Genomic DNA, 22,113 nt, shown 5'->3' on the forward strand with positions numbered 1-22,113 from the left:
GTTTTATGTTTTATGTTTTATGTTTTATGTTTTATGTTTTATGTTTTATGTTTTATGTTTTATGTTTTATGTTTTATGTTTTATGTTTTATGTTTTATGTTTTATGTTTTATGTTTTATGTTTTATGTTTTATGTTTTATGTTTTATGTTTTATGTTTTATGTTTTATGTTTTATGTTTTATGTTTTATGTTTTATGTTTTATGTTTTATGTTTTATGTTTTATGTTTTATGTTTTATGTTTTATGTTTTATGTTTTATGTTTTATGTTTTATGTTTTATGTTTTATGTTTTATGTTTTATGTTTTATGTTTTATGTTTTATGTTTTATGTTTTATGTTTTATGTTTTATGTTTTATGTTTTATGTTTTATGTTTTATGTTTTATGTTTTATGTTTTATGTTTTATGTTTTATGTTTTATGTTTTATGTTTTATGTTTTATGTTTTATGTTTTATGTTTTATGTTTTATGTTTTATGTTTTATGTTTTATGTTTTATGTTTTATGTTTTATGTTTTATGTTTTATGTTTTATGTTTTATGTTTTATGTTTTATGTTTTATGTTTTATGTTTTATGTTTTATGTTTTATGTTTTATGTTTTATGTTTTATGTTTTATGTTTTATGTTTTATGTTTTATGTTTTATGTTTTATGTTTTATGTTTTATGTTTTATGTTTTATGTTTTATGTTTTATGTTTTATGTTTTATGTTTTATGTTTTATGTTTTATGTTTTATGTTTTATGTTTTATGTTTTATGTTTTATGTTTTATGTTTTATGTTTTATGTTTTATGTTTTATGTTTTATGTTTTATGTTTTATGTTTTATGTTTTATGTTTTATGTTTTATGTTTTATGTTTTATGTTTTATGTTTTATGTTTTATGTTTTATGTTTTATGTTTTATGTTTTATGTTTTATGTTTTATGTTTTATGTTTTATGTTTTATGTTTTATGTTTTATGTTTTATGTTTTATGTTTTATGTTTTATGTTTTATGTTTTATGTTTTATGTTTTATGTTTTATGTTTTATGTTTTATGTTTTATGTTTTATGTTTTATGTTTTATGTTTTATGTTTTATGTTTTATGTTTTATGTTTTATGTTTTATGTTTTATGTTTTATGTTTTATGTTTTATGTTTTATGTTTTATGTTTTATGTTTTATGTTTTATGTTTTATGTTTTATGTTTTATGTTTTATGTTTTATGTTTTATGTTTTATGTTTTATGTTTTATGTTTTATGTTTTATGTTTTATGTTTATGTTTTATGTTTTATGTTTTATGTTTTATGTTTTATGTTTTATGTTTTATGTTTTATGTTTTATGTTTTATGTTTTATGTTTTATGTTTATGTTTTATGTTTTATGTTTTATGTTTTATGTTTTATGTTTTATGTTTTATGTTTTATGTTTTATGTTTTATGTTTTATGTTTTATGTTTTATGTTTTATGTTTTATGTTTTATGTTTTATGTTTTATGTTTTATGTTTTATGTTTTATGTTTTATGTTTTATGTTTTATGTTTTATGTTTTATGTTTTATGTTTTATGTTTTATGTTTTATGTTTTATGTTTTATGTTTTATGTTTTATGTTTTATGTTTTATGTTTTATGTTTTATGTTTTATGTTTTATGTTTTATGTTTTATGTTTTATGTTTTATGTTTTATGTTTATGTTTTATGTTTTATGTTTTATGTTTTATGTTTTATGTTTTATGTTTTATGTTTTATGTTTTATGTTTTATGTTTTATGTTTATGTTTTATGTTTTATGTTTTATGTTTTATGTTTTATGTTTTATGTTTTATGTTTTATGTTTATGTTTTATGTTTTATGTTTTATGTTTTATGTTTTATGTTTTATGTTTTATGTTTTATGTTTTATGTTTTATGTTTTATGTTTTATGTTTTATGTTTTATGTTTTATGTTTTATGTTTTATGTTTTATGTTTTATGTTTTATGTTTTATGTTTTATGTTTTATGTTTTATGTTTTATGTTTTATGTTTTATGTTTTATGTTTTATGTTTTATGTTTTATGTTTTATGTTTTATGTTTTATGTTTTATGTTTTATGTTTTATGTTTTATGTTTTATGTTTTATGTTTTATGTTTTATGTTTTATGTTTTATGTTTTATGTTTTATGTTTTATGTTTTATGTTTTATGTTTTATGTTTTATGTTTTATGTTTTATGTTTTATGTTTTATGTTTTATGTTTTATGTTTTATGTTTTATGTTTTATGTTTTATGTTTTATGTTTATGTTTTATGTTTTATGTTTTATGTTTTATGTTTTATGTTTATGTTTTATGTTTTATGTTTTATGTTTTATGTTTTATGTTTTATGTTTTATGTTTTATGTTTTATGTTTTATGTTTTATGTTTTATGTTTTATGTTTTATGTTTTATGTTTTATGTTTTATGTTTATGTTTTATGTTTTATGTTTTATGTTTTATGTTTTATGTTTTATGTTTTATGTTTTATGTTTTATGTTTTATGTTTTATGTTTTATGTTTTATGTTTTATGTTTTATGTTTATGTTTTATGTTTTATGTTTTATGTTTTATGTTTTATGTTTTATGTTTTATGTTTTATGTTTATGTTTTATGTTTTATGTTTTATGTTTTATGTTTTATGTTTTATGTTTTATGTTTATGTTTTATGTTTTATGTTTTATGTTTTATGTTTTATGTTTTATGTTTTATGTTTTATGTTTTATGTTTTATGTTTTATGTTTTATGTTTTATGTTTTATGTTTTATGTTTTATGTTTTATGTTTTATGTTTTATGTTTTATGTTTTATGTTTTATGTTTTATGTTTTATGTTTTATGTTTATGTTTTATGTTTTATGTTTTATGTTTTATGTTTATGTTTTATGTTTTATGTTTTATGTTTTATGTTTTATGTTTTATGTTTTATGTTTTATGTTTTATGTTTTATGTTTTATGTTTTATGTTTTATGTTTTATGTTTTATGTTTTATGTTTTATGTTTTATGTTTTATGTTTTATGTTTTATGTTTTATGTTTTATGTTTTATGTTTTATGTTTTATGTTTTATGTTTTATGTTTTATGTTTTATGTTTTATGTTTTATGTTTTATGTTTTATGTTTTATGTTTATGTTTTATGTTTTATGTTTTATGTTTTATGTTTTATGTTTTATGTTTTATGTTTTATGTTTTATGTTTTATGTTTTATGTTTTATGTTTTATGTTTTTATGTTTTATGTTTATGTTTTATGTTTTATGTTTTATGTTTTATGTTTTATGTTTTATGTTTTATGTTTTATGTTTTATGTTTTATGTTTTATGTTTTATGTTTTATGTTTTATGTTTATGTTTTATGTTTTATGTTTTATGTTTTATGTTTTATGTTTTATGTTTTATGTTTTATGTTTTATGTTTTATGTTTTATGTTTTATGTTTTATGTTTTATGTTTTATGTTTTATGTTTTATGTTTTATGTTTTATGTTTTATGTTTTATGTTTTATGTTTTATGTTTTATGTTTTATGTTTTATGTTTTATGTTTTATGTTTTATGTTTTATGTTTTATGTTTTATGTTTTATGTTTTATGTTTTATGTTTTATGTTTATGTTTTATGTTTTATGTTTTATGTTTTATGTTTTATGTTTTATGTTTTATGTTTTATGTTTTATGTTTTATGTTTTATGTTTTATGTTTTATGTTTTATGTTTTATGTTTATGTTTTATGTTTTATGTTTTATGTTTTATGTTTTATGTTTTATGTTTTATGTTTTATGTTTTATGTTTTATGTTTTATGTTTTATGTTTTATGTTTTATGTTTTATGTTTTATGTTTTATGTTTTATGTTTTATGTTTTATGTTTTATGTTTTATGTTTTATGTTTTATGTTTTATGTTTTATGTTTTATGTTTTATGTTTTATGTTTTATGTTTTATGTTTTATGTTTTATGTTTTATGTTTTATGTTTTATGTTTTATGTTTTATGTTTTATGTTTTATGTTTTATGTTTTATGTTTTATGTTTTATGTTTATGTTTTATGTTTTATGTTTTATGTTTTATGTTTTATGTTTTATGTTTTATGTTTTATGTTTTATGTTTTATGTTTTATGTTTTATGTTTTATGTTTTATGTTTTATGTTTTATGTTTTATGTTTTATGTTTTATGTTTTATGTTTTATGTTTTATGTTTTATGTTTTATGTTTTATGTTTTATGTTTATGTTTTATGTTTTATGTTTTATGTTTTATGTTTTATGTTTTATGTTTTATGTTTTATGTTTTATGTTTTATGTTTTATGTTTTATGTTTTATGTTTTATGTTTTATGTTTTATGTTTTATGTTTTATGTTTTATGTTTTATGTTTTATGTTTTATGTTTTATGTTTTATATGTTTATATGTTTTATATGTTTTATATGTTTATATGTTTTTATGTTTATATGTTTTATATGTTTTATATGTTTTATATGTTTTATATGTTTTATATGTTTTATATGTTTTATATGTTTTATATGTTTTTTATATGTTTTATATGTTTTATATGTTTTATATGTTTTATATGTTTATATGTTTTATATGTTTTATATGTTTTATATGTTTTATATGTTTTATATGTTTTATATGTTTTATATGTTTTATATGTTTTATATGTTTTATATGTTTTATATGTTTTATATGTTTTATATGTTTTATATGTTTTATATGTTTTATATGTTTTATATGTTTTATATGTTTTATATGTTTATATGTTTTATATGTTTTATATGTTTTATATGTTTTATATGTTTTATATGTTTTATATGTTTTATATGTTTTATATGTTTTATATGTTTTATATGTTTTATATGTTTTATATGTTTTATATGTTTTATATGTTTTATATGTTTTATATGTTTTATATGTTTTATATGTTTTATATGTTTTATATGTTTTATATGTTTTATATGTTTTATATGTTTTATATGTTTTATATGTTTTATATGTTTTATATGTTTTATATGTTTTATATGTTTTATATGTTTATATATGTTTTATATGTTTTATATGTTTTATATGTTTTATATGTTTTATATGTTTTATATGTTTTATATGTTTTATATGTTTTATATGTTTTATATGTTTTATATGTTTTATATGTTTTATATGTTTTATATGTTTTATATGTTTTATATGTTTTATATGTTTTATATGTTTTATATGTTTTATATGTTTTATATGTTTTATATGTTTTATATGTTTTATATGTTTTATATGTTTTATATGTTTTATATGTTTTATATGTTTTATATGTTTTATATGTTTTATATGTTTTATATGTTTTATATGTTTTATATGTTTTATATGTTTTATATGTTTTATATGTTTTATATGTTTTATATGTTTTATATGTTTTATATGTTTTATATGTTTTATATGTTTTATATGTTTTATATGTTTTATATGTTTTATATGTTTTATATGTTTTATATGTTTTATATGTTTTATATGTTTTATATGTTTTATATGTTTTATATGTTTTATATGTTTTATATGTTTTGTATGTTTTGTATGTTTTGTATGTTTTGTATGTTTTGTATGTTTTGTATGTTTTGTATGTTTTGTATGTTTTGTATGTTTTGTATGTTTTGTATGTTTTGTATGTTTTGTATGTTTTGTATGTTTTGTATGTTTTGTATGTTTTGTATGTTTTGTATGTTTTGTATGTTTTGTATGTTTTGTATGTTTTGTATGTTTTGTATGTTTTGTATGTTTTGTATGTTTTGTATGTTTTGTATGTTTTGTATGTTTTGTATGTTTTGTATGTTTTGTATGTTTTGTATGTTTTGTATGTTTTGTATGTTTTGTATGTTTTGTATGTTTTGTATGTTTTGTATGTTTTGTATGTTTTGTATGTTTTGTATGTTTTGTATGTTTTGTATGTTTTGTATGTTTTGTATGTTTTGTATGTTTTGTATGTTTTGTATGTTTTGTATGTTTTGTATGTTTTGTATGTTTTGTATGTTTTGTATGTTTTGTATGTTTTGTATGTTTTGTATGTTTTGTATGTTTTGTATGTTTTGTATGTTTTGTATGTTTTGTATGTTTTGTATGTTTTGTATGTTTTGTATGTTTTGTATGTTTTGTATGTTTTGTATGTTTTGTATGTTTTGTATGTTTTGTATGTTTTGTATGTTTTGTATGTTTTGTATGTTTTGTATGTTTTGTATGTTTTGTATGTTTTGTATGTTTTATATGTTTTATATGTTTTATACAGGGTGTTTGGTTCATGGTTAAGAATCTCTCGGGGGTGATATATTGCCATATTTGGAGAAAAAAATTGTTCTACACATACCATCAAATCTCAACCGTTACAGAGTTATTGAACTTTTTGTGTAAAAAACTTATTTGTCTTAAAATATCTCTAACTTTAAAAGTATACTTTGTATTTCAAATATTTTAGTTCCATTCGAAAGGTGGGAAAATTTCCTATTCAATGGTGTTCTCATATCTTTTAAGTAATTAGTTTTAATTACCTTTTAGCTGTAAAGTAGTTAAAAGCTAGTGTTTTTGAGGAGGTTTTTGCTAATTTTCTCGAAATAATGAAGTATGATTATAGCAATATCCATTATCCAAAAGTTGGGTTTTAGGACGGTTCATAATTTGTTGTTGGACGTCATATTTCTATCTCTTCTCATTTCTTTGTAATTTCATTACTATACTTTTCCTGTAACCGACTTGCAAGTGCTTAAAAGACTCTAATCTAAAAAATATGCTTTATATCGTTATTTACAAGATTTAATTGGAAAGCTGAGAAAATGTCCTATCAGTGTATGTACAAATATCTTTTAGTTAAGTGTACTAAATGATTTTTTTTACTAACGAAATAACTCAAAATTTGTGTTTATTGGAGAGTTTTTTAATTATTCTAATTATTAATCAACAAAATTTATCGTTACTATTGTTCATTTGATGCCCCTTAATGTTCTCTATAACTTTTTATTTGACACTTTGTCTATATCTCCTTTCATTTTGCTGCTATTTAATAGTTAACACAGCATGAGCTCGCCACAAATGTAGTGGGTTCGAAATCGTTATTTTTCCATATGAAACGATGTGATAAAAACGATTTTGCGTCGAAACCAAAAGAGATAATTGAATGGAGTCAAAGAAAGAACTGTAGAACTTGCTGAGATGCATTATTTCCATGATAATAATGGTGATGTTTATTATTTACTATTTTAAGAAAATTAACGAAAATGCTAATAATAGAACTAACTTTAAACTAATTTACTTTTAAAAGAATACTAAATTCACTTAACTGAAAGGTATTACTACATTTTTCACTGTAAAATTTTCCTGGCTTTCGAATAAAAAGAAAAACAGTACAATAAGTGCCATAATTTTTCAATTAGAGCTGGTACTAGTGAAAATGAGATAAAAATATCAAAGTTGAATAACCCAAAATCATGAAAATAAGAAAAGGTAAGTGTATCATGTCAAAGAACGAATTAAGCAGCTCATCAAGACTAACAATCTGAATTATTAAAATGATGAGGTTAACTATAAGGATTTTCAAGAAATGAACGAAAAATCGTTCAAAATTGTTTGATTTTCAATAAATTACTTTGGAAAGGCTACTTAAACTCATTAGCTGAAACATGTAAGGGCATCACTCAATGCGAAATTTTCTCACCTTTCGAATGGAACTGAAACATTTAAAATACAAAGCATACTTTCAAAGTTAGAGGTATTTTAAGGCAAATAAGTTTTTTACACAAAAAGTTCAATAACTCTGTAACGGTCGAGATTTGATGGTATGTGTAGAACAACTTTTTTCTCCAAATATGGCAGTCTATAACCCCCCGAGAGATTCTTAACCATGAACCAAACACCCTGTATGTTTTATATGTTTTATATGTTTTATATGTTTTATATGTTTTATATGTTTTATATGTTTTATATGTTTTATATGTTTTATATGTTTTATATGTTTTATATGTTTTATATGTTTTATATGTTTTATATGTTTTATATGTTTTATATGTTTTATATGTTTTATATGTTTTATGTGCACTCCACAAGTGGCGCAGAAAGTGGAAGATTTTTAAGAAATATGCAAACATGTGTCGATCACATTTTACCGGTAACGTAAGATTGACGGATCATCTGAATCGCACTTTACGAGAACGGAACTACGGTTTAAGAGAAGCAGACGTGCTTCAAATAGTACTAAAATAATTTCCCTCGACTCCACAATACCATAACCCTTCAGGACAGTGCCATACAGGCGGTTTTGGAAAAGACGCTGACAGAAAGTCTCTCCTGAAATAGTTCGGATTGCTCACGATATGGTTCACTGAGGCATGACTGAAAATGCAACCGTGCGTGTCTGTTCGCTGCCGATGACGACTAGATTGATATGGAATAAGATTGAAGGTACCAAGTCGTGGTGCCGTTCGCAGAACAAATCATAAAGGCAGAAGATCTGCACTCGTTTTACTGAAAATAGGGCAACAGCACAAGAACTCATTAGTCAAATCATCGCAGAAATTGCAAACAACGTTTCTCATTCAGTCGAACGACAATAAATTTTCTTGTTTCGTACCGTTCATGGAAACCAAATCTTCGCGGTAAAAACAGTAATCGGAAACTGAACCGTACACGATTCATGTTCTTTCGACGTGCTCGATTCTCATGAAAATTAAACTAAATCAAATCACTTAATCTCTTATTTAGTTATACAACGGTGCGGGGACGGATCTCGGCTCCATTCCTTTTGATTAATTACACCATCCGCTCGCCGCACTGAGTTGGAACGTGATCCTTCAACGCTACCAGCAAATACGAGCCCCCCGCTACCTCCGCTCTATGTCATGACCTACTATGCCGTGGTAGTGCGGAACAATCGGAATCGTTTTCCCCTCTCTCCGTCCTTTCTTTCCGCCCGAACAATGATGTATCGCGTCTTCTGTTGTCGTATCGTATCGCATCGTATAACATCCAAATCCTAGGGGCAGGCATCAGGCGGCGGATGATGAACTACCAGCCACTCAGTTCTCGGTCCAGCTGGTGTGATCTCACGCGAACAGGCACCACACCGCGCACAGAGTCGACGATTGTCCCGCCATCGTCGTCGTCGTAATTCTGAAGTGTTTCGCAATATCTATACGTGCACGCGGTGCGCATTTCAACAACTCATTCCCGTTGCCACCGAACCGGAACCATATCCATCCATTTAGTCGACGAGCCAGAGCAGGGTACCCCCATTCGTGTGAGGATGTGGGGCACGCTCGACGGCTTTTTTTTCTTCGCCCTTTTGGATTTCGGTCGTCTTTGCTGGAAGCGTTCATCACGTGCCATCCCCGACGACAGCTGGCGGTCATGGCTTGCTGTGCGGGAAGGATATTTACTGGAGAGGATTGTAATCAAAACGAAAGGTGTGCTCTCGTCAGTCAGTTATTACCGTGAACGATTTCCGGCAGCTTTTTGACCAAAATGAGTTCATGTGTTCATGTGCGTTTCATTAGCTTTTGATGCAAATCATCTTCTAGACGGATTAATGAGAGATTAATTGATGACCCATTTTTGCAACTCGAAAGGAGAATTCTTCGAATATTTCCGATGCTGTCTCCATGTCAAAGGCTACTATTTGACCTGAACGCTTATCGAAATTATTACATCGCAACGCCTTCTGCGGTTATCAACCTGCCTGAGATCAGCTGCATTGTGTTTCGTACTGCAATTGGCCCCTTCCCTCCCGTTGCTGCTAACCGAAGGGTGTCACTGTGACTGTGAATGTCTTCATATCTGATCAGTGATTAGAGAGCATAGTGCTGTAATGATGATTTTCATTATGATGACCACAAACACGCAAACGATATTTTCTACAATTCTCATTTGCCACATACCAGTAGGGTTAATAGGCGGCTATGACAGTACACGCGATGGGAACGGTTCTGATAGCAACTGAACACGACTTGTGTTTATTGTCTTTTCACAGCCTACTGCTGATCTCTTAAACCCGGGATCCAAAAACGAAATCAGCATAAATGGAATACAGTAGGTCTGATTCGTGACAATCACAAAAACAAATTTTAAAAATTTTAAAAGCAACCCAGAAATGTACCTAATAATCTACGACTGTAACTGATTTTCCAAGCTGACTACCATATTTTACTTGACACTGTAGATCCGCTAATTCAAAAATAAACAACAGAAAACTATCCATTACCGACTGTCGCCACTAGCATCCGTTCAGTTGAACTCCAACGATATAATGTCAGAATTGTAAATTTGGATGTTTATTAAATAACCGCAATCATGCCTAGGAACCACCAGCGACTGTTGGAAGAAGCTCGCTGATTTTCTGTTGCCAAACCGAACGGACATGGTTGGAAAAATTCTTTTTATTGACTTCATTCAAATTGACTGAGTGAGTGACCGATTTATGACGCACATATGCTGGAATAGATTCCCCTCCTATATCGTTGGACGTCACGAAAAAAGTGATTTCCTAAATTATTTTTCTGTGTTAGAAACTGGATATCCGGCATTGAGAGGAACGCAGTAGGCGTGTATGCTTTTGTGAGCAATTCCGGAAAGATTTGCTGCTGTGTTTACCAATATCGGGTTTTGATGGCCTACTTCGATGATTATGATTTAATTCGTGTTCTATTATTCATATTTTCATTTTATTTTAGTATGAGAAAGGCCTGAAATGCTTCCGAGATTCGTACCGATGAGTTTAATGACTAATAGCTCAACTCGATACAAACAATTTATATCAAGATACAAAATTTGGAACGAGCAAAATAGTATTACTGTTTGCGACGGTAATTTGAAATACGATTTTTATAGTAAAGATCCCTCGAGCAATTTTGTTGAGCCTTATTTCATCAAGTTTTCATATTTAGCCCAGTTTGAGTTCCACCCAGATTTAATTGAGACATTTATACCATGTCTGATTTGTGTTTTATCCTCGGATCTTGTCAACAAGAAACACATTCGACCTATGCGATTTGCTGGCTGTTCTGGAACTTTACCAATCTCCAATATCTACCCAAGTAGACTAAAATTGTATCGCGCTAATTAGATGCATGAATGGAAATTGGCCTACATAATCCTCATCCCCAAGAAATGCTAATGTACCCCAAGCGACTTCAGACCAATCAGACGTAGTACAACAACTCAAACGATTGGGCATAAATGGGAACATGGGAACCGTCATTCAAAATTGTCTAACAGGCCGCCGCTTCCAGGTCTGCATAGGCGGCACACTCTCCGACAAATTTTGCGAGACCAACAGGGTGCCATAAGGCTCTGTACTGGCTGTGAGCTTATTTCTTTTATGTCACTGCACGGGGCGTCTACCTTCTCATCCGCGGACGACATCATTCTTGTGGCTCTTGGGAGGACGATCTCGTGCACACGGATATCTCTCCAAGGTGCCATCAACGCGGTCGTTCGTTGGGTACTCCCCACCTGCTTTAACATTTTTACCAGGTTACTACCGTGCACCCTTGCCGAAGCAGCCTGCGTCGAGGTCGGAGTACTACCCTGCCGCTTGGAAGTAGCCAGGGAGCGAGATCTTCCGCGAGACCTCATTCCTTCTCAGTCTTCACGGCGGAAGCAGCTACCATTGCGGTGGCAATAGTCAAAAGAAACACCGACTCTCAAACAGTCATCTTTACCGACTCTCTCTCAGTCTTGAGAGACATCGCGTCCGGAATATCCACCTTTTTGTACAGGCCATCGAAGCCCACTGAAACCTACTGGTCACACTATGCTGGATCCATAGCAACAGCGGTATCAGAGTCAACACAGATGCCGACCGATTAGCTCTTTACGGCGAACGAGCCCTAACCCGACTTCAAGATGAGACTCCTACTACGGACTTCTACAGAGAATTCAATACAAATCTGCGGAACGGGCTCAACAGCAAACATACTCTATCGACCCATGAACATATATCCAGCGTGTTAGCACCAGTATGCGCATCATGCAACACCCGCCTCACCATCGACCACCTGCTCTGCAACTGCGGGATCTACGGCAGCAGTACGACCAGGCAGGGTCAATGCGAGATATCTTGGTCAACGACTCGGTCCGAGAGCGAGTAGTCCTCCCGTCCTTGAAAGACTTCGACCGAGTGTAAACAAATCACGAACAAACAAACGCGGGCTCCTCTGCTATCAAGAACATCCAGGAAGAACCAAAACTCCCAGAACAACATCGAAACGACTATCGCCAAGCATCACCGATCGCCACAGCGATGAAGAGGTCGCCCATGGCCCAACACAAAAATACCAACATTACTCGACACTGCCATTGCCATTGCGGTGCTTCAGAGGTCGCCCATGGCCCAATACGACCCAACACCAAGAAACGGAAAGCCCCCAGCAACGCCCTCCCCCACTAAGCTAGAACACCCCCGTGCACCCGACATGGCCCGGACACCGTAGCCGACGTCACCCAACCGTGGGCCCTCTGTCACCCTCCAAGGAATGTTTTTGAGCTTTCTCGTGGTCCAAACCACAGCGGAAGACTCCACCAACATCAAAACCCACATGAATGAGTCTCTAAAACTTATAACAAAACTATTTTATAAAAGAGAGCTGGATTTGAGATTTTTCGTAAATACCGTCTTACATCTCAAAAAATAACGCTTGCATGTCTTCAACAAAGTTGTTTTACATTCTCAACTATTTTGCTGAAGACACCAAGTGTCTAACTAATTTTTTTCAGTGTACATTTTACATAATCACTTCTAAGAGGATTTGTGGGTAAAATTATGTTACCAGAAAAAGCATTGTTTTATTTAGTACAACTTCTTCAAACATGTTTCACATCCAAAATTGACGGCTATTTTTAGGATTTTAATTAAACAAAAATATCGAAACCCTCATAAAAACCGATTCTGCCATACGGAAACGCAGAATGCATTTTTCATCATTTCCTTTTTCCGAACAACGGAAATTAAAATTTACACTCTATAAAAAGTATATAAACAAACAAGAAAGTGATAAAAATGGGCGGGGTAAATAGATCAGGGAATCCAAATCGTCTTCGGATCCTGCTCATATCCGCGACACTAAAGAGCAATCTTTCGATTCGAAAATGAAATGGTCGATTTAGTTTCCAGTAAAAAAGTAGGGTTTTGTAATAAAGTTGAAACACCAGAAGGTGCCGGTTTAACTTCATTCATTTTATTATTATTTTACATCATGCACTTTATACTTTTTATTAACTTCAATAATTTTATTAATTTTTAATTAAGATTAACTTATTTTATTATTTTAAAAGTTTGTTTAATGAGATAAAGGAACAAAATTAATAAAGCTAATAACGCTAACTTTATTAATTTTGTTCTTTTAAACATTCCATAAATCTTATTCTTTGCATTATTTTTATTATTGTATTTATTTACATTTGTTATTTTATTCATTTTATTTATTTTATTCGTATTATTCATTCCATTAATTTTCTCAACTTGATTATTTGTATTCATTTTAGTAATTTCATTATTTTTTTAATCTAATAAACCTTATCAATTCCTTTAATTTAAAAATAAATCATTTCTCATTTTTTGGTTTGATTTATTGTATTAATTCTTTTTGTCTTATGTATTTTTTCAACTCACCTATTTTATGAATATTATTATTTATTGGATGTTAATTTTGTTATTTTTCATTCATTTCATTTATATTTTTATTTTATTAATTTTATTGATATTTCTAATTTGAGTAAATTTGTTCATTTCAGTCAATTTATTTATTCCGATTGATTCTAACGTTTAATTTATTTATTGAAATTTCCTAAATTTATAAAAATTGTGTACAAAATTGGTGCTATTGTATACAACCAAATAGTGTTAAATCAATTTACTCTGTTAATCAGGAGTTATTAACACTCAAAATCTCGCATGTTTTGGATAAACACTGTAGAAATGTCAAGCATTGGAATTTAGCTGAATGACGAGCATTAAACTACACCTCATGTGGTTCATCACGTTTTATTCCCCTTGTTTTCCTGATCCGCAAAAATAACCTCTCTAAAGTCAGTAGCAAAACAGTTACCCTGTATGATTGTGTAGTAAAACCCTAGCCTCAAAACTAAAACCATAAATCAACAACATCCGAACCTTCGATCCACTGCGCTGCTATTCAAACGCTCGTTCAGAACAGCTCCAGGGCACCTTGCTTCAGCAACTACGCAGCAGCATCACCATAGACTGTAACAATAACAACACCCGAACTGTCAGATTCCACTGCACGCGCCCTCTTTTCCACTTGACACAAACAGCTGCTGGCAGCTTTAATTTATAATCGTATTATTATTCTGCTTTCTCTCACTCGCTCTCTGTTGTCACTCCAGCGCTATTCTAGCCGCGCCACCAGCGAAGGGACATCATTATCATCGTTAATGCTTCTCACCACACACTTTTCTTTTTCTTTATTGCCAACGTTGCTTCCTTTCCCATTCTACGAAGAAAAACTTGTCTCCCGGCTACTGGGTTCAATAGAAGAGTAGATCCGTATCATTAATCTTTTCACACCACGCTTCAACGACTACTGCGATTCACTTCTCAGCCAATCCGGGTTTTGCACACTGTCCACCAGGAGCCAAGTGGCTGGCTTGATACATATTCCTATGATGCTTGCGGACCAATCCACTTTTCGGCACCTATAAGGTGGATCATCGATCCATCAATCACCACTCATTCCCAGACAGACGAGAGACCCACTTCCACCAGATCTACACCAAACTATCGACAAAGCAAACCTTGAACCGTCAGTTGAGCCGCTTGTCCGACTGACTCTAGAACCGTGTTTTTTTTTGTCTTAAGTGGATATTCCTAATGGATTTTTTCCGGTGTCATCTGGGACATATACGATGCGAAGCACTCCTCGGTTCGAAATTCGTCACGTCACTCAGAGAAGACTTGCACACGTTTGTTCATGCTGAATTGACTCCAATGATTCAATTCACAATCCACTTAAAACATATCTTCGATGAAGATTCATTTAGCACATATCACACGTGTGAGAATTTCTCACTTCCAGACTATGTAGCATGCCATGAATTTCGTCACGGGAGCAAAACACGACATCACACTCTCCCTCTCTATCTCTTTCTCTGTATCGCGTTCGTCACCAAAGGATCCAATGGGTAATCCAATTTATGCAACCGACAGATAATCAAAGCAATCCACTCTATCCCACTTCAATCGCCGGTCAACGAAGAAGCAGATTATGTAATTTATGCAACATTGTAGATGATTTTCATTTTCGCCGCCCTTGCTATCCGCCGTACCCGTGCGATGCTCATTCAGCACTAGAAAGGAACACAAACTGACACCATTACGAATCGATATTGTCGCATAATCATCGCAGTTCCATCTCCGAGTGTGGAGATGAAAATTCGAAAATTGGACCAGCACTTTCCTTTGGCAAACCCTTCACGCAGTAATGTTTACAAATCGCACCACAAGCGACGATAATCTATTGCATACAATCGGGCGTTAAAAAGGATCCGCTAGACAACACCTTTTCCCTGTGTCGAGAGAGAAAAAAAATATCCATCCGGTAATAACAACATTCGGGTGGGAAAGTTCCGGACCTCGGGACAGATGCGACCGTATCGGATGAGAGCAAGTGAAAAACTGACTCCACTCCGGCTGGTCGAGATGCACGAGCAGCCGCCGCCACCTTCCGTTCCGATCGGACGACGACGACGATGATGTTCATGTGAAATAGTAGTACATACTGCCAGCGACTGTCGGGGTTCTGGTAGCGAAAGAGTAATCACGTTGGCAGAAATAGTAGGCCACGCCGTCGGTGGATCCCCCGTCAAATCGCGTGAGTGGTCGGAAAATTGTTGAGCGTCTCACCGGAAGCTACCGGGTGAGTGGTCGTGCAGATGGGGTGCGTAGTGTTTGCCGGTTGGGGTGTCGGCGATGGATGCTTTTCTTGACTTATTTAAGGAACAGTTTGTGAAGAAAATTTTCGACTAATTACTGTCAATTTAGACATTTTTTTCTAATATTTGCTACGACTTTGATAGTAATACACTCTATGTCAATGGGTATCAGAGCCACCCACTGCGCGCACTGCTCTTATTTCCTCTCGCATGTTCTCTCACTCTCTTGTTTTGGAAACAAGCAGTTTTTCTCTTTTCGCAGAATGCGCCTCGACGTAGGCAGCAACAGTGCGGTACATCTGCACTGTTCTCATCGCACAGCTACATGATGGAAACAGCTGTTTTCATCTGATCTTCCGTGCTTCCTCAAACACGGCTTCGAATTTTGCTGGAATGTGCAATCAGCTTTTGCAAACAATTAGCGTCCGGCAAGTTTGAAGTAGATTGGAAAAACGCACGGTAAGTAGTGATCGCGACTTGGCTGTGGACTTTCGATAATTAATTGGTCATAATTTTATGACAACACACCTAACAGAACAAATAAGCTCAAAAATGCACAAAATATCTGATGGCAATCAAGCAAATAGCCATATCAAGTCGAGGGATTACAATCAATGATAATAATGCAATTAAGTTTATAATTCAACGTCATTCAACTGAATAAGTTAAGGAAGGGACAAAGACAGAGGCTACGTCTCCGCAAACAAACTCCTCCACATAGGCGACCATCAGAAACTATAGATTTCAGGAACGCATGTCGACGAGCTCATTGTTGTCAAAGATAATTATCATGTGATTCCATTTAATCATCGCTACATTTCTGTATTGAGGGAACATTGTCGCCAGTCTTGTCTGCCTCGGGGCCGAGTAATCGCAGCAAATCTAGAAGAGAAAGGATATGCACACTAAGTAAAACCAGAACCGCTTTCTTGAACTGATCCGTGTTAGCCTCATATTATTGCACCGCTTGTTCGTGGTGGAACTCCTCGCGAATTTCCATCAGTGTCAGCACAGGCGACGTATAGTACGAAACCCGAATGGCACCGCAAAGAGCCCCTTATCTCGATCACCTTTCGTTCCTCCAGTCCACTCAGCATGTCACTGCGACAGCCACGACGCGATTGCCGGTCGACAAGAGGGACCTTGGCTCTAGGCCGACCGCATCCACGCCTTGCCAGAATCCCGCATAAATTATCCTACGTTGCAGCAAATAGCGAAGTCCCTCTGATGATGGTGTCCAGCGGTCAGACGACGATGCTCCGCAAGTAATTAAATCAGACTACACACGAATGGTGCTGGTGGTGGTCTTCTTCGTCACCTTGAAGCACAAGTGGAATGAAACAAAGCGGGCGGCATCAGTCGGGTTTTTGGTCCAGTAGGCGGTGAAGGAAATGAGAAGCGAGAGGGCTGTCGATCAAACGATTAATAGCGTGCAGGCCACAGTGTATGTGTTGTCTGTGGCGATTATTATGTGATTTCCAACCGATCCGCGGCGATTATATCATTCTTAGCAGGCGCTTGCTACGATGCCTCCATTTCTCGCGGTGTAACTTGCGGTGGTACATTTCCAAATCAAATGAATTTATGTATGCATGCATGCATGCATGCATGCATCACTGGATCCGCGCCTACTTGTATGCGGCATCGCACCTTCGGGCGACATTTTGACGGCGACTGGTGGTCGAATGGTTGGTTGGTCGGTTGGCTGGTGATAAACAACAGAAGAGCTACTGGGTGACCCTGAACAGAAGATGGAATCTTACACCTCGCCGATAGCTAGGACATGCGGTTGCTACGCCAATACAGGTTATCTAAATATAACGCGTGAAACGTGTTGCAACGACTAGATCTTAGTATAAATATTTAAATGAAGAAGTTGCGGATTCTGAATACTTGATAAATGGAATCTTCGCATGTCGCGAAAACATTTATCTGGGTTAAAAATGTACAGCCATTTGAAGCCTTTCAAATTGGTTTTAAAGTTAGAATTGTGGAAAACTTATTACAAGTACAGCGGGAAAAAAACTTGGCTCAGACTTCCACAGATATTCGCCCGAACAAAAGCGAAGACTGTATGCTGTGCAACTCTTTCCTGGTGCCTGCCGACGAACACTTAATTGAAAAATTTGTACATCCGAATGTTGGAAATCTGACTGACAAAGTTTTTCTTCCTCAGCTCTGCGATTCCACACAACCAAGCGAAGGCGGCTTCCGAAGATGAACCACAGGAAATGAGACATGGTGGTGTTGGTGGTGGCGTTACAGTTTTAATTATAATTTCAATTACATTTCCATTTCTATTAATTTTGTTTCTTGCCAAAGTGAAACGCAGTCAGATTTTGTCTGTGCTACAAAAATAAACTTTTGAACGATTTTTCCCTGACAGAATTGCAAATCTTTTTGGAAGTAGTTGCGAATAATGAGAAAGTTTCTTTTTGTTGTTTACAGCGTGGTAGTGTCTTCCAAGCGAAGGTTATTGACGCGCCCGTTGCTAAAAAATGCGATCGAAGTGTGCCTTGGTATTTCGATAATCAGTTTTATTTTTGTTTTCGATATAGAGCGGGAGCACAGTGCATCTCGAATCACACGAATTTGGTCAGAACTAGAATGTATCTATAAATTTATATTTGCATGATTTACTAACTTAATATGAGAATCCGGGAAAGCTCCCAATCTTGATGAAATCATTTTTTCACAACCATGCACTGCTAGGCCCTATCTGCTATAGCTTCGTTAAAAGTTTAGAAACTTCGTTTAACAAAGCCAGATTGACTAGCAGTTTTCGACAAAGTTGTAGACAATTAAATTATCTCTCTTATTTTCACTTACAGTGATAAATCGATGCATACTAGCGGTGAAAATGTGAGCTAGTGGGGTTTCTCCATGAAAATTGTTGAAAAATCTCATACAAACTTCCGGACCGTTGGTCCGTTAGCTAGACCTGTTTGATTCGTTTCAAATTTGGTACAAGTACTTCTAGTGGGACTAGGAATCGACTCAGGGGTGGGCCGATTGAGTTTTCAAAAATTCGTTTTTTTTTCTGGGCAGTCTAATGATGAACCACAGAAAACTGAATAAAAATATTTTTCTTCCTATTATTTTGATAAAAAGTGAGCGAATTTTACAGCAAAATATGAGATTTTTCGGTTTTCATAAAGCCATTTTCCGAACCTCGAGTTTTTTTCTATTTTTTAGTTCATCTGCTAACTAAAAGTCTAAACTTTACAAATCCTGTTGAATTTCCTGTTTCAGACAATTTTATCCAGAGTTATCGTGTTCGCCGCGGCACTCCTCGACGTGGAAATGGTTGGACGTCTACCCTTGGAGCGCTCGTATGTGAGGCTCTGCGTAACTGAAAATATTTTTTTTCGTGCACATTGAACGTATAAATAAATCTTAACTTTGCACAAAAGATCCATTGTTGCCTTGCCTTCAGAATTGTAAAACGAAATAACTTTCAGTTTGAGCTTTTTATACAGACGGTCCCCCTTAAATTCTACAATCCATAAGTTAACGGTAAAACTTCGATCTCGGCGACTCACGGGGGTCCCAAAGAGCAAAAAAAGTGTTTTTGATTCCCTCAGAACTGTTGACTTTATCAAGGTGGTGTCTTTCAGAAAGTGGAAGTTCTTGTCGTCTTATCGGATTGATGATTAATCCCCCTAATAGTGAGTTACGAAATTTAATTGTTTTCAGAAACTCATTCCAGGCACTTTACTTGAAGACTTTAACTCTCTAGCTTTTATGCTTTTCGAGATATAGGGTATTATTTGTGACAACGATTTTTTAATCATAAGTTTTCGTCTAGATTTTTTCCATTATACAAATGTTCTAAAGCATTGTTTGGACTGTTAAACTACACTACTTTGCCGTTTCCCGAAAAAATATGTTCATTATAGCATAGCATAGCATACACGATTACATGAATCGTAGGTGGCTGTACAATGATCATCTAATATTTACCAAAATATCCACTATATCGCGTCGCAAGAAAAAACATTTGTGATTAACGCTTTTTCTTCATAGTGGAACAAGCATCACAGTGTACACCTGGCCACGTCCTTACAATCGTCGAAGAAGGGAAGGAATGTTAGTTCTACATCTACTTGCGAAAGTGCAGGAAACCCATACTACTTTCATAGATGTTTCAGGAATAGGTGCTTGTGTTAGTAGGGCAGGTTATTTATGAGGAGCTTATTCAACAACATTTCAGTGCAAAATGGATGTAACTTACCTCGTTGATCCCGTATTTACAATAAGAAAATTATTTGGATAAAATATATAAACATTGAAAATATAACATTAAACAATTTCACCTGCTCTCAATTAATTAGGGTGCAAGACTTCTCCATTATCAGTGAAATCGTTGTATCAACTAGTCATTTATAGATAGCGCTACGCTGAACGAGCGGGTGTATTTTTGGCGGCTAGATTCACGCACATTCATTGCATAGTTATCACTACTTAAAATGTCTCTATTTTCACACTATTCACACCGTTAATTAACACGTAACTCTATTGAAGGTTTCCCGAAAAAACATGTCCATTATGTACCAAAAATCCTCTTTTCCTAATAACTATTCAGCTCTATGCTGCAAATTATACATATTCTGCTATTTCTATGATGTGAAAAATTCTCAAAAATCAAATGGAACCTTTGAGATCTTTATCAGAATGCGAATGGGGTTCTAGGTCATTCATGTCAAATTTTATCATTTTCTCGTGCATGTATATATCAACGAAAAGACTAATGCCAAACTGGTAGACAGTCGTAACTCGTTACTCAAAAAGCAAGGAAAACATCTGATTATGAGCACCATGACATGAATAATGATGACGACATGGACGCACCCGATAACGAGAGAAAAACGAATGCAACCCTAAAGGTTGGAAGGATCAAAAATTTGTCGACTTAAAATTGGCACATTTTTTTAAATCGTTCATTTAAAATATATGAAAACCCTCATTTTATAGCTGTATGCGTACGGAATACTACCTTCAAAAGACTGCCACGCGTATTTGGCAAAATCGCTGCAAACTGCCAAATCGACTATGACAAACGCTATGAAAGCATCCGGAGAACGTCTAACGGCTGATAGGACACCAAGGTCAGATGGAAATCGAAGTCAGAATTCGGCAGTAACCGGAAGAAGATTGCATTTTCAAACGTAACTCTAGTGGAAAGCCATTAGAGATATCGGTAACAAATTAGGAGAACAACATGTGCAAAGAACCAAGAAACGAACTGGACTGTCAACGTTCAAGATTTCAGTGATACCCAGTCGATAAACAAAATACGACTAAAAGCAAGAGAGTATCTGTCCACAACATTGATAACTATGATTGATTATGTTGTAATGGATGATGAAACATACGTCAAGGCGGATTTCAAAATACTCCCAGTTCAATAGTCTATCGGAAAAGAAAAGGTTCAAAATAAATTTAAGCAAAAAAGTTGGTAAAGCTTCCGAAAAAATACCTGGTTTGGCAGGCGATTTGCACGTGTTTACAATGAAGCGAAATATTCGCTAATACTGGCAGCGTCAATGTAGGGATTCATTTCAAGGAAAGTGAGCAAAAATGCTTGTTGCCTTCTTTCAAGAAACACAGTTGCCGCGCGCTGTTCTGGCCAGACCTAACATTCCGTTACTACAGGAAAATGGCTCAGGACTGGTATACTTCCAACAACGTGAGAATCTCACCCAAGGACAACAACATTCCAAACGGGGCAATCGTTAAGCAGAACCTGAAGAAATCCCAGTCAATAGTAGAATATGAGAAACGATTCAAAGCAAGTTGGTGATTGGCTTCAAATAAAGTGGACACAAAAGAAATACAAAATATGATTAGAAAACGAGTGAAATGTACTGCTCAAATGTTTTTTTTTTGTATTTTGTAGTCAATGAACGTCAAAAATAAATATAGACCGTGATGGAGTTGGTGAAGAAACAAATTATTCCCCGCCGCGGAAGGCAATGTCAAGTTGCGCGTAATCTGAAGACGATAATATGGGTTCTTTTGCATATTAGAAAAGCATAAAAGACTCAAGGCTCGTGTAGAATAAAAGATTTTAAAACGAGCAATAGTTAAAAAGCGCAGAAAACTGATAAACCTGGTTGAAAAGTTGTGGGAAACATTATTCGTTTAATCGCTATTTTCAAAGAATCTCGTGTATTAATTACCTTTGATGATATGTAGTGACATATATTATGCACATAGCGATAGTATAATAGAA

General features: G+C 32.4%; 1 protein-coding gene across 1 annotated transcript in view; it reads right to left on the minus strand.

Annotated features, from left to right (window-relative positions):
* The window catches only part of LOC131693081 (chaoptin), a 121,945-nt gene extending 106,260 nt beyond the window's left edge, over positions 1-15,685 (minus strand). The window contains exon 1 of the mRNA XM_058980605.1: positions 14,101-15,685. The gene's annotated coding sequence lies outside the window, so the exon portion shown is untranslated. The remainder of the gene's footprint in view (positions 1-14,100) is intronic.
* Between the last annotated feature and the right edge of the window lie 6,428 nt (positions 15,686-22,113).

Source organism: Topomyia yanbarensis, chromosome 1, assembly GCF_030247195.1.
Source record: "Topomyia yanbarensis strain Yona2022 chromosome 1, ASM3024719v1, whole genome shotgun sequence".
Lineage (NCBI taxonomy): Eukaryota > Metazoa > Arthropoda > Insecta > Diptera > Culicidae > Topomyia > Topomyia yanbarensis.